The sequence below is a fragment of the Oryx dammah genome, unplaced genomic scaffold (genome assembly GCF_014754425.2).
Source record: "Oryx dammah isolate SB20612 unplaced genomic scaffold, SCBI_Odam_1.1 HiC_scaffold_8, whole genome shotgun sequence".
NCBI classification, from domain to species: domain Eukaryota; kingdom Metazoa; phylum Chordata; class Mammalia; order Artiodactyla; family Bovidae; genus Oryx; species Oryx dammah.
The window spans coordinates 38647658-38664025 of NW_024070192.1; the positions used below are offsets into that span (position 1 = coordinate 38647658).

Here is a 16368-nt window from a genome sequence, read left to right on the forward strand (position 1 = left end):
GAAAAAAAAAAGAGTCCATAAAATATTGGCTCTTGGTGATCCCCTGGTGATCCAGTGGTTAGAACTCACTGCTTTCACTGCCATGGGCCCAGGTTCAATCTCTGGTCTGGGAACTAAGATCCCGCAAGCTACACAGTGTGGGGTGGGGAGCTGGCTTTTAAACTCAAGTATAAAACCAAAAGATGAAGGAAGAGACATGTCAAAACTACAGTGAAAAACAATCTTCCCCACCTCCACGTTAGAGAAAATAAGACCTATTTAGAGAGGAAAGGCAGGCGGAGAGTTTGAAGAGGAGACAGAACAGCAGGAACTGTGTATCTGACCCCGCCTGAAGTTTAGTAAACCTCTTTTATTGTTTCTGAGGTGAGGTTTAGGCAGGCAACACAGAAGCCTTATTAGGCAAATCTCCCTCTGTTATGGTGCAGACACCATGGAGTTGAAATGACAGCTTTGGGTGTCTAGGCTTGGGACTGGAAACAGACTCTCCCAGCTTCTACACCCTACTCCTGGCAGGGGTGGGTGGTGGGGACCCCTGGCTGGGTTAGGGGAAGTCACATGGACAGATAAGATGTGGTTGCACATCAACAGGTTGTCCGGATACTAGGGGGACCCTTCCCAACTCTCACGGGCACACCACCACCACTGCCCCCTTTCTATGAGTGAGAAAGGGAGGGCTCACCTGTTATACAGAATAGGAGGCCACCATGGGACAAAGCAGATGAAGCTCAAGGAGAGGTTGGCCCCTCATTGTTTCCTCCATCGTGATATTTGCATAATTCCTTCTGCAGCAGAGAGGTGAAGAACAAGAAGAGTAGAAAGATTCTGATTATGATGGGGTTTACCTAGAAATGATTATGATTATTGATTATGTTTTTGTTCTAGAAAACTGGAGTTTAAGAAAGAAATTTAGTTCAGTTATAGGAAAATAATGGAAGTTGTATTTTTCTGCACTTGAGTTCATGCAACTGTGAAATTTGAACCTCCTTTTACTTTTTAGAATAGTGAAAAATTGCAAAATCTGGAGTATTTGGAAAAAGGGGAACAATTTCAGTGTTGTGCAATCATTTAATGTTTGTATTATACAAGTACTGTATAAATACTGTATAATAATACAAAATGTTTATGATATAATAAGTGACAAAGCAGAATATAAAAATATATGTCCTTTTTGATCACAACAATGTTTAAAGGAAAAACTTTATAGCACAGGAAACTATAGTTACTATCTCATAATAGCCTATAATGGAAAATAATTTTAAAAATAATATATGTGTATATGCATAACTGAACCACCCTTGCTGTGCACCTGAAACTTTGTAAGTCAACTGTACTTTAATAAAATATGTATATTAAGAAAAATTAAAATAAAAAAGAGATAAACCTCATAACATATAGTTGAAATGAAATTCAAGAAGTAAATGTACAAAAATTAAATATTAAGTGGCTGTCTTTGGATGGGAAAGCAGTTGGTAATTTTTTTTCTTCTTTCTACTTTTTCTTAATTCTCCTCCACCAGCACCTTCTTCTTACAGTGAAACTTATATATCTGAATCCATATATGTGTGTATTTTTTTTAAGCATGGATTGATCTACAGCCTAGAGGCTTAAAGAGATTGGAGAAAAGAAGGGGAAGATACAAAGGATTTTCCAGGCCTTGTTTAACTGTTCTGCTGAGTGACTGAATAGGTCATGAGTTGTCTCCTTCTTCTTGCCTGGCAAGTAAATGTTGGCTGATGTCATATCCAGAATGAGCCAAGAAATGACAGGTCATGATGAATGCAAGTCTGTGTTCATGAGAAACACAGGAAAATTCATATAGTCTCAGCTTTATGTCAGTGGTTCTCAAAGTGTGATCCACAGATTAGCAGCCTCAGCTCTGATGATTAGAAGCACAATTTCTCTGGCCCCACCCCAGACCTACTGAATCAGAGCTCAAGGAGTAGGGCCCCATAAGGTATATTCCAACAAGCCCTGCAGGTGATTCTAATACCTGCTAAAGTTTGAAAACCATTTTCTTCTTTTAAGTTTTATTTCCATTTCTTTTTTAAGTTCTAATTTTTTTTGTAAAACTTTGAATAGTTTTGGATTTACAGAAAAACTGCGAAGATAGCACAGAGTTTCTTATGGCACCCCCTTCCCACCTAACATCTCCTACTAGTAACATCTTACATTAAAATGGCACACTTGGAGAACCACTTTTCTGATGAATACTCACCAAACAGCTTGCTTTAGATTCATCACTGGGGTAGGTATCAGTCCTCTGGCCGGAAGGAGCTAAGAAAGGTGCTTGTCATCACTGTCACCTCTGTTCACATTTAAAGAACATATATTTTAATGTAATATTTTTTAATGTCTAACTGAAGGATAATTGCTTTACAATATTGTGTTGATGTCTGACAAACATCAGCGTGAATCAGCCATAGGTATCTATATATCCTCTCCCTCCTGGTTATTTCATTTGATCCTCAATAGAAGTCTTAAAATAGGCCAAGGAAGTTCCCTACTTTACAGACGAAAAACACTGAAACTCTGAAAGATTAAATAATTTTCCCAAGGGACTTCCCTGGCAGTCCAGTGGTTAAGACCCTGCCCTTCCACTGCAGGGGTCACAGGTTCAATCCCTGGTTGGGGAACTAAGATCCTGTATTTTGAGGGGAACAATCTTAAATAAATTGCCTAAGATCAGAAAAGAAAAAAAAACCTGGTATTTATCAAACTGTTCCAACGGGCCAAGTCTTGCTTGATAATGTATCAAGAGTGTCTCTATACGATCTCATTTAAACCTCACACACTCTACAGAACATCAATACAAATGTCTCGAGGGCTTAAATAAAATTATAAAAAAAAATAAATAAATAAACCTCACACAAATTTTGTAAGTACTACTATATCTTCACTTTTTAGTCAAAGAAACTAAGCATAGAAAAACTAAGTAACTTACTCGTGAACACACAGCTTGAAATAAAGCAACTGCGTGTGATTCAAACCTGGAAAGTCTGACTCTAGGGCCTGAGTCCATAACCATTAAGCTATACAGCAAGCACAATGGCTTTGAAATGTATTAACTTTGCTGGGCTGAATTGCATTTCCCAGAATTCCCTTTCTGGTATGCTTCCAGTTGTAGTAGATTTGGAGGGTGGAAGTGACGCAACAGCCATTTTGTAGCTGACACATGTTGCTGGTTACCTGCTGCCTCACCTCATCAGCAAGAGGCAGGAGCCATGTATGTAACTGCTTCACCTTCCTCTTACTCTTCCTTGAGCTTCTCTGACTACTGGGCCAGGGGTGTGCATTTGGTTCTGTGCAAAGAGCCCTGGCTTCTGCAGAATGCCCACACCATCAACATTTGAGGCAATAAGAACCAACATGGACTTCAGAGGTCCTTGTGGGCTCCAGCTCATGTTGTAAGTTCTAGCTTAGTCTTGTTCTTCTCCACATGATAACCATTTTCCCTTTCCAACTGCCTGCTCTGTGGACTTCAAGCTCCAGCATCAGACATGAAGACAAAAGCCTTCCAGAAACTGCTTAACCAGCTCCCAAGATTATGTAAGTCCAAATCCCAGTAATAAATATATACAGACAATCTCTGCTTTGCATGGCAAAGCAGGACCATAAAGATGACTGGTGAAAGCTGAAATCATGCATAGCAACCTTAATAGTCAGTGAGGAAAAGTGTCATTGTTCTGTGATCTTTAATTAGTTTGATTAAAACATTAAAAACTCTACTGTCAGTTATAACTGTTTGTGTGTGTTAGTCGCTCAGTCAGTCAGTTCAGTCGTGTCGAACTCTTTGCGACCCCATGAATCGCAGCACGCCAGGCCTCCCTATCCATCACCAATTCCTGGAGTTTACTCAAAACTCATGTCCTTCGAGTTGGTGATTCCATCCAGCCATCTCATCCTCTGTCATCCTCTTCTCCTCCTGCCCCCAATCCCTCCCAGTATCAGGGTCTTTTCCAATGAGTCGACTCTTCGCATGAGGTGGCCAAAGTACTGGAGTTTCAGCTTTAGCATCAGTCCTCAGTCGTGTCCAACTCTTTGCAGCCCCATAGACTGTAGCCCATCAGGCTCTTCTGTCCACAGGATTCTCCTGGCAAGAATACTGGAGTGGGTTTCCATGTCCTTCTCCAGGGAATCCTCCTGACCCAGGGATCAAACCCTGGTCTCCTGCACTGCAGGCAGATTCTTTACCATCTGAGCAAAGGGAAGCCCATTATAACTGTTTAGGAAAATGAAAAAAAAATACAAGGAAAGTTAACATTTACTCGGTATACTAATTTAAAACACTAGAAACATTGAAAATTAAGATGTTTTATTTATTTGTAAAAGATTATCAGTGCTTGCCTTTCGTATAATTTGTGATTCAAAGCAGGCTCATTTTCTATGACTTGGCCAATTGTTATACCCCTTTCTAAGTTTGGATCAACTTTCCACATGTTACCCTTTGAATGTTCGATGTCATGAAATAACCCTGAGACTTCCTTTAATGGGACCACCCAGGTAAGCTCCTCCTAAATTTATAACCTACAGAAACTGTGTAAGACAATAAATGTTTATTGTTCTTTAAGCTGTTAAGTTTTGGGTAATTTGTAGTGCAGCATTTGATGCTTTTGAATTGTGGTGTTAGAGAAGACTCATGAGAGTCCCTTGGACAGCAAGGAGATCAAACCAGTCAATCCTAAAGGAAATCAATCCTGAGTATTCATTGGAAGGACTGATGGTGAAGCTGAAGTTCCAATACTTTGGTCACCTGATTCAAAGAGCCGACTCATTGGAAAAGACGCTGATGTTGGGGAAAATTGAGGGCAGGAGGAGAAGGGGAAAGCAGAGGATGAAATGGTGGATGGCATCGTCGACTCAATGGACAGGAGTCTGAGCAAGCTCTGGGAGATAGTGAAGGACAGGGAAGCCTGGCCTGCTGCAGTTCATGGAGTTGCAAAGAGTCAGACACGACTTAGTGACTGAACAATGGATAACAATTACAATAACAATCACAATTAGACTAAACACTGCAATTAAAAGAAAAAGATTCTCAAACGGATTAACAAGGAAGCATATACTTCTCATAATAGGCACACGTTAAATATCAGGATGCAGAAAAGATGGGTATAAAATAATCCCAAAAGATATACCACTCAAAGACAACAGAAAACCCCAAATAACCCAGTTAAAAAATGGGCAAAGGACTTGAGTAGGCATTTTTCTGAATAAAATATACAAATGACCAACAAGCTCATGAAAACACACTCAACATCATAACCATTAAGAGAAATGCAAATCAAGAGCACCAGGAGATACTATCTTACTATCATTATGATGGTTACTATTAAAAAACAACACTAAAAACAGAAATGCCCAGAAAGTAAGTATTGGTGAGAGTTGACTGATTTTTCAGTAAAAAGGAGGAGGGTTTCACCATGCATATGCTAACAGTAACAACAAAAAACTTGCTGAGGGTATCTTTTTTTTTTTTAAGATGCTACTTTATTTTATTTGTAATTTAAAAAAAAAATCTTGCTTGGATATTATGCTAAATATACTTTATCCCTTCTTTCCAAAGTACAGATGAACAAATATATATTCTTTAGCTTTTTCTTCAGAATATAGGGTCCTAGTGATGAATATTAGATATTGTTAGCTCAGAGAAATCAAAATACATATAATTATTTGCTTCTACACTAACTAAATCTTTCCAATTTTCTGATTTCAGGCTGTTTGCAAACACCTTGGGTATTACAAATGTGTTTTCTTAATAGCAACATTTCCCATTTTGAAATGTACTCCTCTTTTTTCTATGAGTTAAGAACTGAGACTCTCAGGTACGTTAGGATTGTGTGAAAACTGTGCTGTGTGGGGTGTGTGTGACCCCCACGGACTGCATGGAGACCGCCAGGTTCCTCTGTCCATAGGAATTCTCTAGGCAAGAATACTGGAGTGGGTTGTCATGCCATCCTCCAGGGGATCTTCCCAACCCAGGGATCGATCCCAGGTATCCTGCATTGCAGGTGGACTTTTTTACCATCTGAGCCACCAGGGAAGTGTGTGTAAACTAGGAGTAAATAAACCTTGATGAAAGTAAAGATGGAAAATTTTTGTTAAGATATTAACCTATGCATGTACTTTCTCCTTCAATCAAGCAGGTAACAGCTCCTGTGCTACTAGTCTCAGGGAGCGTTTGTGGCTCCTTCTGAAGAAATGATGCCAAGCAGGGCCCTGTGGGACTCCTGGGCATGGAAGTCTTTTTGTCCCCCATTTCTTATAGGCAAGACTCCAGCCTCCATGACCTTCTCTCAGTTCCAAAGGGCAGAACAGTTGCTAATCAAAGAAGGAAAAGCAATGAAACTACCTGCGGCAAGACTAAAGGACCAGGAAAGGAAGTGAAAGTTGCTCAGTCGTGTCTTACTCTTTTCAACCCCATGGACTCTACAGTCCATGGAATTTTCCAGGCCAGAATACTAGAGTGGGTAGCCATTCCCTTCTCCAGGGGATTTAATCAATCCAGGGGTCAAACCCAGGTCTCCCACATTGCAGGCAGACTCTTTAGCAGCTAAGCCACCAGGGAAACCCAAGAATACTGAAGTGGGTAGCCTATCCCTTCTCCAGAAGATCTTCCCAACCCAGGAATGGAACCGGGGTCTCCTGCATTGCAGGTGGATTCTCTACCAGCTGAGCTATCAGGGAAGCCCCAAGGTTCATCAAAATTAGGAGACTAGATCACCTAAGGCCCTTTGTGGTTGTTGTCATGTCTGACTCTTTGAGACCCCATGGACTGCAGAGAAATGAGCTATTTTCAGATCTTTTGATGATTATTGCAATATGTTGAAATATTGTTTATATTTATCACTACCTCAAAAGTATGAAATTATTAGATCTGCCATTAGATCTCAGTACTTCATGTGTTTTTAAGAAAACCCATACGTTACTCTATCATAAGTCTTTAAAAAAATATTTTAATAATCGTACATCAGTATTTCCCCTCAGGCTGGTGGAAGGAAAGAAGGAAAAAGCTGTGAGACTGAGAGCAGGAAGGCTGGGTCCTTGGGGAGGTTGCAGCTGCTCACTGCATCCAGGGACAGAGTCCCAGGTTGCCAGGTTGGAATGGCAACAGTTGACAGAGCCACTTCAACCTGTGGGGATCAATGCCTGAGGCCTGGTGGCCCCCCACCCCCAACCCAACAAAGGTCTTCCCCACACTGTACTTGGGCTTCCCTGATAACTCAGCATTAAACAGTCTGCTTGCAACACAGGAGAGGTGGATTCGATCCCTGGGTTGGGAAGATTCTCTGGAGAAGAAAATGGCAACCCTTTCCAGGATTCTTGCCTGGGAAATCCCATGGACAGAGAAGCCTGACGAGTTACAGTCCATGGGGTTGCAAGAGTCAGATATGACTTAGCAACTAAACCACCACCACCAAACTGTACATCATCTATGGAAATGGGAGACTTCCCCAAAACTGAGCTCCAGTTCTAAAACAATTGAGTTTGGGAGCTGACGTCTCTGGCAGCTACAAAGAGTCCTCTAGTGACTGAAAGGCATGGCTTCAATTACAGGACTTCTGTGCACTGTAGACAGGAACAGCACAGAAAAGGTTAATACTTTTTCTAGATCTTCAGATTGGAAGATCTAGCCCAGACTTGCTGTGTATACTGTAATTTTATATGAAAAAAGAACTCCCTTTTGTGCTATAGTCATGTATGACAGCTGAATAATAAAAAAAAAAAAAATAGAAGAGAAAAAACAATCTCTAGTTGGACTGCTGAGTGCCTTTGCTGCAATTCCTGAATAGGGCCTCTGTTTCAGACTGAGGCTGAAGTATGGCAGCCTGTGTGAGTCCAGAGCTTGGAGAGGTTGTGCACAATCCTGGCCTCCATGTTTGCTGCCTCATGAGTCAGGGGATCAAACTGGGATTCCAGACATCTTTGCATCAAGTCCAGTTTCCACTGCCTCCTTTAGAATCCACGCTGGCAGCCTCACAGACCAACTCAGCTCTCTGTCTCACCTGCTCCTCCATTTTGAAATGGAGAATGTCTTACCTTTCTCCATTTTGAAGATAAAGTCTAAGCTCATGGAGTGAAAGCAGGACCAGGCCAAAAGCTTCTTCTTCCTTTCTACCTTGTCCACAAATTTCCTCCCCCAAATAGAAGACCCATTTAGGGGTGAGGAGGAGGACTAGACCTGCCCCCTTTAGCTCGCACAGAGAGCTTGCTCTCCCCACTCCTGTTTCCTCTCCTCGGGTCTCTTTTACCCTCAGTGTACCACAACCCCTGCAGGGAGTGGGGAGTAGGATCTGAAGGAAAGGTAGGGGTAGTGTTCACATTTTTTTTTTTTTTGGCTGCAACTCATCTTAGTTGTGGCCTTCAGACTCTTAGTTGCAACATGTGGGATCTAGTTCCTGGACCAGAGATTGAACCCAGGCCCTCTGTACTGGGAGCGTGGAGTCTTAACCACTGGACCACCAGGGAAGTCCCCAACTCTTTTGTTGTTCCCTACAACCTGACCTGTCCTACAGCTGAGCCTGGTGTGGGAAGGAAAGTCTCAGGCCTCAACTTGCCAAGTTGTGCAATGGACCAGCTGACAGCTGAGGCAAGCTCTTCCCGCCCCCAGATAGTGTCAGTAGTTTGAAAAGCAACATCTTCTAAGGTTGAACACCTGGACCTTGGATGGAGCTGGGGCAGGGCTAGGCAACTGGCTTTAGGTTCCTCCTGCCGCATCTCTGTGTCTAAGCAAGGATCAGGGAGGCAAGGTAATGGAGAGGTATGAGGCCTGGGTTCTAGGTACCTGCCAATCAAATGTCCCCAGTCCATCCAGGTCTCCTCCTCACCTTCAGCTTAGCTTTTTCATTGAAGGCAAGTGGGTGAAACTAGATGGACTTTAACATACTTTCCATCTTTTAATGGTTCTCATACATTATCAGCATCCCCAAAGATAAGACTCTCTTGGACTTCCCTAGTCTGACAGCTAAGACTCTGAGCTCCCAGTGTAGGGGGGCATGGGTTCGATCCCAGGGAAGGGAATTAGATCCCACATGCCACAAGGAAGAATTCCCATGCTATGACTAAAAGATCCTTTGTGTTGCAATTAAGGCCTGCTGCTGTTGCTAAGTTGCTTCAGTTGTGTCTGACTCTATATGACCCTATGGACCGTAGCCCGCCAGGCTTGTCTTTCCCTGAGATTCTCCAGGCAAGAATCCTGGTATGGATTGCCACACCCTCCTCCAGGGGATCATCCCTACCCAGGGACCGAACCTGTATCTCCTATGTCTCCTGCATGGGAAGGCAGGTTCTTTACCGCTAGCGCCATCTGGGAAGCCCCGAAACTAAGACCTAGTGCAGTCAAATAAAGAATTTTTAAAAAAAGAAGAAAGAAGGAAATCTTTGGGGACTTCCCTCATGGTCCAGTGGTTAGAATTTCACACTTCCCACACAGAGGGGAAGGTTCAATCCCTAGTCAGGGAACTAAGATCCCACATGCTGTGCAGCAAAACCAACAACAACAACGGTATCTTACAGGCAAACCAATAGGATCTGTGAAGATAAGGGGCCTACCCCAGGCCACACAGTCAGGTAGGAGGAAGATGGGGCATTGAAACCCACCTAACCCATTCAACTGCTTTGTTCAAGGCAAAACCTTGTCTCAGGAGCTCTGCCCTCTTCTGACGGATGGGTGGTCTTGAATTAGAAAACATGGCAAAAGGAGAACAATCCAGGCCTTGGAGAGCTCCAGATGTGCTGAGCTCACAAGCAGGGAAGAAAGGAAGAGAGAAAGCGCCTCATCAGGGACGCAAAAGGAAGCCTGGAGAAGCTGACAGATGTGAAACCGGCAGATTCAACAGAGTGGCTGCTAGGGATGCATTCAGATAAGAAAAATAGGTGGTAGGCTGGCTTGCTTGTTTAGAAGAACAATGTCCCAAGTGTAATCCTGCTGTTAGCAGAGAAAAAAAATGCCGTATTAGCTAAGCATGGAGTCAGCCTGACCAAGTCTAAAAAAAAAAAAAGCCATTACTTAGTGATAGACACAGTCTATGAGAAACAAACTGGGAAGGGGCAGAACAGGGGCTTGCCCTGGTCTCCAAATGCTGAGATGGAAGTGGGTTTGCGCAACGTTCCTGTGTGGTCTCTTTAGGTCTGACATCTTGCTTTCTGTTCTACAGTGCCTGTTGGAGGAGAGATGTGGGGGGGGGGGCACCCAAGAATTAAATAACCTTGAGAGAACACAGTAGTGGCTAGAGGATTTCATCTTTCTCTCTCTTCATTTTAAAAATTTCAAGATGTTTGATACAGCCAAAAGAATATATGTTATAAAGTTATATATGCTAAGTCGCTTCAGTTGTGTTCGACTCTTTGCAACCCTATGGACTGTAGCCCTTCAGGCTCTCCTCCATGGGATTCTCCAGGCAAGAGCACTAGCATAAGTTGCTATGCCCTCCTCCAGGGGTTCTTCCCAACCCAGGGATCGAACCAATGTCTCTTATGTCTCCTGTGTTGGCGGGCAGGTTCTTTACCACTAGTGCCGCCTGGGAAGCCCATATAGTGTCATATGCGTAATAATAAAACAAACGCCTGTGAACTCACCACCCAACTTAAGAGCTAGAACACAACACCATTATTCAAAGCTCTCATCCCCTACCTTGCCCAGAGGTGACTACTAATCTGAATTTATCCTGTGATCTTTTTACTTATTTACGTTAGGCTGCACTGGGTCTCCATGGCTGCACACAGGCTTGCCCTAGTTGCGGTGACTTTTCTTGGAGGAACACAGGCTCTAGGTCATGGGCTTCGGTAATCGTGGCACAAGGGCTTAGTTGCCCTTTGGCAAGTGGTATCTTCTCGGCCCAGAGATCGAACCCATTCCCTCTGCATCAGCAGGCAGGTTCTTAACCACTGGAGCCTCAGAGAAGCCCATCCCACAGTCTTTTGCTTTCCTTTATATTTACCCACACATAAATCCCCAATGAATTGCGTAGTTTTGCTTATTTTTTTAATTTAACAAGAATGCCTTTTTTTCTGTGATGACTGTTTTCATTTATTATGTTTCCAAGACTCATCCACGCTGATGTGTGTACAGTTCACTCATCTGAAATATGCATAGTGTTCCATTGTGTGACTATGCCACAATTAATACGTCCATTCTTTTGTCCAAGGGCATTTGGATTCTTTCAATTTTTTTTTTCTTTGCTCTTTTGGAAATTCTGCTGAGAACATCCTGGATATTTATGTTTCCTGGAGTTTAAGCATATGACTTTCTATGGAATATATACCCTGGAGTGGAGATATTGGGTCAAATTGTTTTTCTGAGTGGTTAGACCCATTTATGTTTCACTCATTAGAGTTCCTGTTGCACTCCATCCTCTCACTGAGGTGCGGAGGTATTCTCCCACTTTCCAGCAGCATCCCTAACCTCGGTTATCTCTGCTGGTGACCATGGGGGCACTCCCATCTTTCCCAGCCTGACCCCATGATGTTTTTAAAGCCCCAGTGAATGTGTGAGATGTTTCTGTGTATCCCTGTGCTCCTAGCTGAGCACAAGAGAGGAAACAACAGGTTAGAGATAGACTGGGGGTCTTAGGGTCTACATAACTATCAGAATTCCTGGATCATTTTGGAGAATGAAGGCCAGTGGATAGATTTGTTAGTTCTGTCCTAACACAAAGCACACTGGAGCCCTGGGGTGGCTGAAGAAGGCTGGTTAATTTCTGTCCCTATCTGCCCCCCAAGAGCCTCCCCTGTTTCTCAAGTGAACACTATTTACCTCCCTCCACTTCCTCGTCCACTGTCAGTATTTCTCCAGGTGTGGTCTACCAGCCAGCTACATGCAAATCAGCTGGGATGCTTGTTAAAAATGCAGATTCTCAGAATCTAAAAGAGAGCAGGTGTATGTATAGGTACCACTGATTCGCTTTGCTGTACACCTGAAACTAACACAACATTGTAGATCAACTGTGATTTGTAACATTGGGGTATTTTGTACCCCAATAAAAGTTAAAAAATACAAAAAAAGTTATTAAAAAAAAGCAGATTCTCAGAGCCCTCCTCCTACTGAAGCAGATCCTCTGGGGTTCAGCTCAGGAACCCGCTCTGTAACAAGTTCCCCAGGTGATCTATGTGCACAGTGAGGTTTGAGAGCCGCTGCTGTAAGCACTGCCATCAGGGAGGTCAAGCCAAGGTCATCTCTAGGCGAGTTCAGACACTCTCTCAATACCTCCTCCAGAAAGAATGAGTTGAGGGACTTCCCTGGTGGTTCAGTGACTCAGATACCACACTCCCAATGCAGGGAACCCGGGTTCCACTCCTGGTCAGGGAACTCCATCCCACATGCCACAACTAAGACCACGTGGAACCAAATAAATAACTAAATAAATGCTGTGCTGTGCTAAGTCGCTTCAGTAGTGTCTCTTTGCAACTCCCATGGACTGTAGCCCACCAGGCTCCTCTGTCCATGGGATTCTCCAGGCAAGAATACTGGAGAATTGGGTTGCCATGCCCTCCTCCAGGAGATCTTCCCAAAGCAGGGATGGAACCCCTGTCTCTTATGTCTCCTGCATTGGCTGGTGGGTTCTTTACCACTAGCGCCACCTGGGAAGTCCCAACTAAATAAATATGTAATATTTTTAAAAACAAAGAGTTAAATCCCATCTTCTCATGACCCTTCTACTTCCCACTGTACCCCAGGGCAGCAGGGATAAGAACACTTAAATTGTAGCATCTGTGTGGACCAGATGTGCATCCCACCCCTGTTCACAGTAAAGACAAACTGCAAACGGGTGCCTATTGGTAGAGACCCAGTCAGTTTCATTACAGTACATCTTTCCAGTAGAATGCTATGCAATTATTAAGAGAGACTTTATGTCTTTATCATTGCATCTCCACTTTAATGGAACTGAAAATAGGTATTCAGACAAAATCTTGTGCAGGAATAGTTCAGTACTACTCACAACAGCCAAAACACGGAAACAACCCAAATGTCCAACTGATGAATGGGTTAGTAAAATGTGATATATCCATATAGTGGAATATTATTATTCAGCCATAGGAAGGAATGAAGTATTGATACCTGCTGCAACATGGATAAATGTTGAAAACATTACCCTAAAAGAAAGACGCTGGACACAAAAGGTCACATAGTGTATGATTCCATTTATATGAAATTTCCAGAATCGGCAAGTCCATAGAGATAGAAAGTATATTAGTGGTTGCTTGGGGCTAGGGGCAGAGGGAGGTGAGGAGTGACTGCTTAAGGGTTATGAGGTTTCTCTTGGGGGTGATGAAAATGTTCTGGTAATGGATGTACAATATTGTGAATATAATAAAAACTGAATTGCAGACTTTAAAATGGTCAAATAGCTTTATGTAAATTCGGTCTCAATAAGGACACGTTCAGTTGTAACATCCAATTCAAACTGCCTTAAACAATTAAAAAAAGATGTGTTTTGAGTTGAAGGTACTTAAAAACAAAAACTACGCAATGTGCACATTTTACTTCCATTCCTCAAGGGCCGCAAACCCACTTTGCTCCAAGACCCTTGCTCAGAAGCTCTGGAGAGGTGCTGTGGGGACAGCACATAGTGGGGGTAAATAGATGCCTGAGAGGCAGATAGTCCGGGGTTCCAGCTCTGGTCCCACCACTAACTGCCGAAACTTCTGCAGAATTCTTAGTCTTCCTCCTCTCTAAAATGGGGCAATCACAGTCCCCACCTCATTCAGTGCTTGTGAAGGACAAGATAGAACGTCTTTGAAGCCCCAGACACAGCGCCTGGCAGTAATAAACACTTAGATCAGCTGTTTAATATTAGTAGAGGACGTCTTGAACGCGGATGAATGGGAACTCCCCTCCAGCTCCCAGACTGAGCAGTTTAATTAAGCCTAATGAAGCAGGGCAGGTAGGAGAGGATTTCAGAGAAAAGCAACAGTAGCTCCATCTTTTCTGGGCGCTGTCTCAGCGGCAGGTTCCCAGGCCCTTCCTCGAGTGAGCTCCGTCTCGCTACCCACCCCGCCTACCCACCCGCCCCCGGCAGAGATGCGCTGGGGACCAAAGACGCGGGCGGCCGCAGCCCCGTCCCAGCGGCGAGGAGGGGGCAGCCGTGGGGCGGAGAAATGCGGGCAGTGGTCTGCGGCCTTGCTGGCCTTCTGGTCCCGGGCGGGGCGGCGGGGCGGGGAGAAGGCCAGGCAGAACCCGAGGCCTTCGCCCGGCGCATCGAGGGTGCAGCCTGCGGGGAAAACCGAGCTTAACGGCCTGGAGGAACTTGAGGACGCGGCTGAGGCGGAAGGGAACTGGGAGATGCCAGGGCGCGGGGCGAAGGGTGCCGGGACCTGGGGGTGGGCAGGCGGGGACGAGGAGCCAGAGGAAGCGGGGATCTTAAGGAACCCGGGGTGTGGGGGTGGATGAGAGGGTTAAGCGAACCAAAGGGGAGTTGGCATCCTCCGGCCCCGCCTCCACGAAACGCCCTTGACCGAGCTCTGCACCCTTCCCTTAAAGCCCACGCTTTGGGCTCCGGGCGAACCCTTCCTGTTCACAAGGCTATGATTACTCACTTGTCTCTTCCACTGGTCTGCGACTGTTTTCGAGGTTGTTTTTATTTCGTTTTAAACAGTGCACACAGGATCAAAACTGTGTCCCTCTTTTGCATTTGAGCAGAGACCTCGGGGCTCCTTGAGAGCAGGCCTGGTCTGTTTCCACATCTCCAGTGCCTGGCACAGGGTAACCTCTCCGCAGTTGGTGGTTGAGTACATAATGAATGGTTGCCTGATTGAACTGCCTTTGCTGGGAGGCATATTGCACCCTTGGGACTCTAGAAGCAGAGGTGGAGGGACTATGGGAGAGACCCTGGCTCAGAAGTACTAACAGCTACTACACTCCCTTAGGTGTGTGTTGTTGTTGCTCAGTGGCACAGTCGTGTCTGACTCTTTGTGACCCCATGGCCTGCAACAGGCCAGGCTCCTCTGTCCCCCAGTATTTCTTGGAGTTTACTCAAATTCGTTTCCATTGAGTTGGTGATGCCCTCTAACCATCTCATCCTCCGCCGCTCCCTTCTCCTTTTGCTTTCAATCTTTCCCAGCATCAGGATCTTTCTTTTCCAATGAATCAGGCTTTTCGCATCAGGTGGCCAAAATATTGCAGCTTCAGCTTCAGCAATAGTCCTTCCAGTGAATATTCACGGTTGATTTCCTTTAGGATTGACTCATTTTGATCAATGGCGAGGCAGTAATGAGCAGTGGTGTAAAGTTTGATCTTACTTTTCTGCCCAGGAATTGAACCTGGGTAGCCTGAATGGTTCGGAGAAGGCGATGGCACCCCACTCCAGTACTCTTGCCTGGAAAATCCCATGGGCGGAGGAGCCTGGAAGGCTGCAGTCCATGGGGTCGCTGAGGGTCGGACACGACTGAGCGACTTCACTTTCACTTTTCACTTTCATGCATTGGAGAAGGAAATAGCAACCCACTCCAGTGTTCTTGCCTGGAGAATCCCAGGGACGGGGGAGCCTGGTGGGCTGCCGTCTATGGGGTCATACAAAATCGGACATGACTGAAGTGACTTAGCAGCAGCAGCAGCAGCCTGAATGGTTAGATGGCATCACCGACTCGGTGGACATGAGTTTGAGCAAGCTCTGGGAGTTGGTGATGCACAGGGAAGCGGCATGCTGCAGTCCATGGGGTTGCAAGAGTCCAACAAGACTGAGTGACTGAATTGAGCCTGGATGAAAAGCAGGGATCCTAGCCAGGGTTAGAGTCTAGAAGATATTTTCCCCTGGATCTTTGTCCCCAGTGAAAAATGCATTTATCATGGAGGCAAAACTGTAAATGCAGGTACAAAGTTTATTTCTAGAGACATAGCAGAACAACAAGTGGGAGAGCACATGGAGAAACAATTTGTTAAGACAGAAGCAAGACAAAGATGCACAACCGGAGAGAAAGGGCATGGATGTCCCCTCCATACCCTGAGGAGTGAGCAGGAGCACCGTAAAGAGGCTGTTAAGTCATTTATACAGGTCAGTTCTTCTGGGCCTTTGTCTTCCTTCATGCCAATTATCTGGCTTCTTTTCCCCTGGGATCCTCTTCTGGGTGTGCACGCACCCCTCTGCCAAGATGGATCTTGAAGTGAAGGCTTCTGGGAGGAGCAAGACTCCTGATGGCCTGGCATTATCACTTGACTTTTTACCTACAGGGAATCTTTCTGCACGTGTATAGTGTCTCCCTTGTCCCAAAAGAGGGAGGAGTGGAGAGCCCTTAATCCTTTACTCAAACAGGGTTTTGCCCCTCTTTGTCCTTGCTATGACTACTACCTTAAAGTGTTTACAAGATACAAACACTGGCTATTTACCCTGTTTCTGTTGTTACATCCATTTTGGAGGTCAAACAGGAGGCTAATTGTAA

General features: G+C 44.6%; 1 long non-coding RNA gene across 1 annotated transcript; it reads right to left on the minus strand.

Moving 5' to 3' along the window:
* Nucleotides 1–684: 684 nt before the first annotated feature.
* LOC120866205 lies at nucleotides 685–14716 on the minus strand. Its single transcript, XR_005721610.1, has 3 exons — nucleotides 14530–14716; nucleotides 2216–2305; nucleotides 685–782 (listed from the first exon to the last, which is right to left on the minus strand). It is a non-coding gene; the product is annotated as an uncharacterized LOC120866205 (long non-coding RNA).
* Between the last annotated feature and the right edge of the window lie 1652 nt (nucleotides 14717–16368).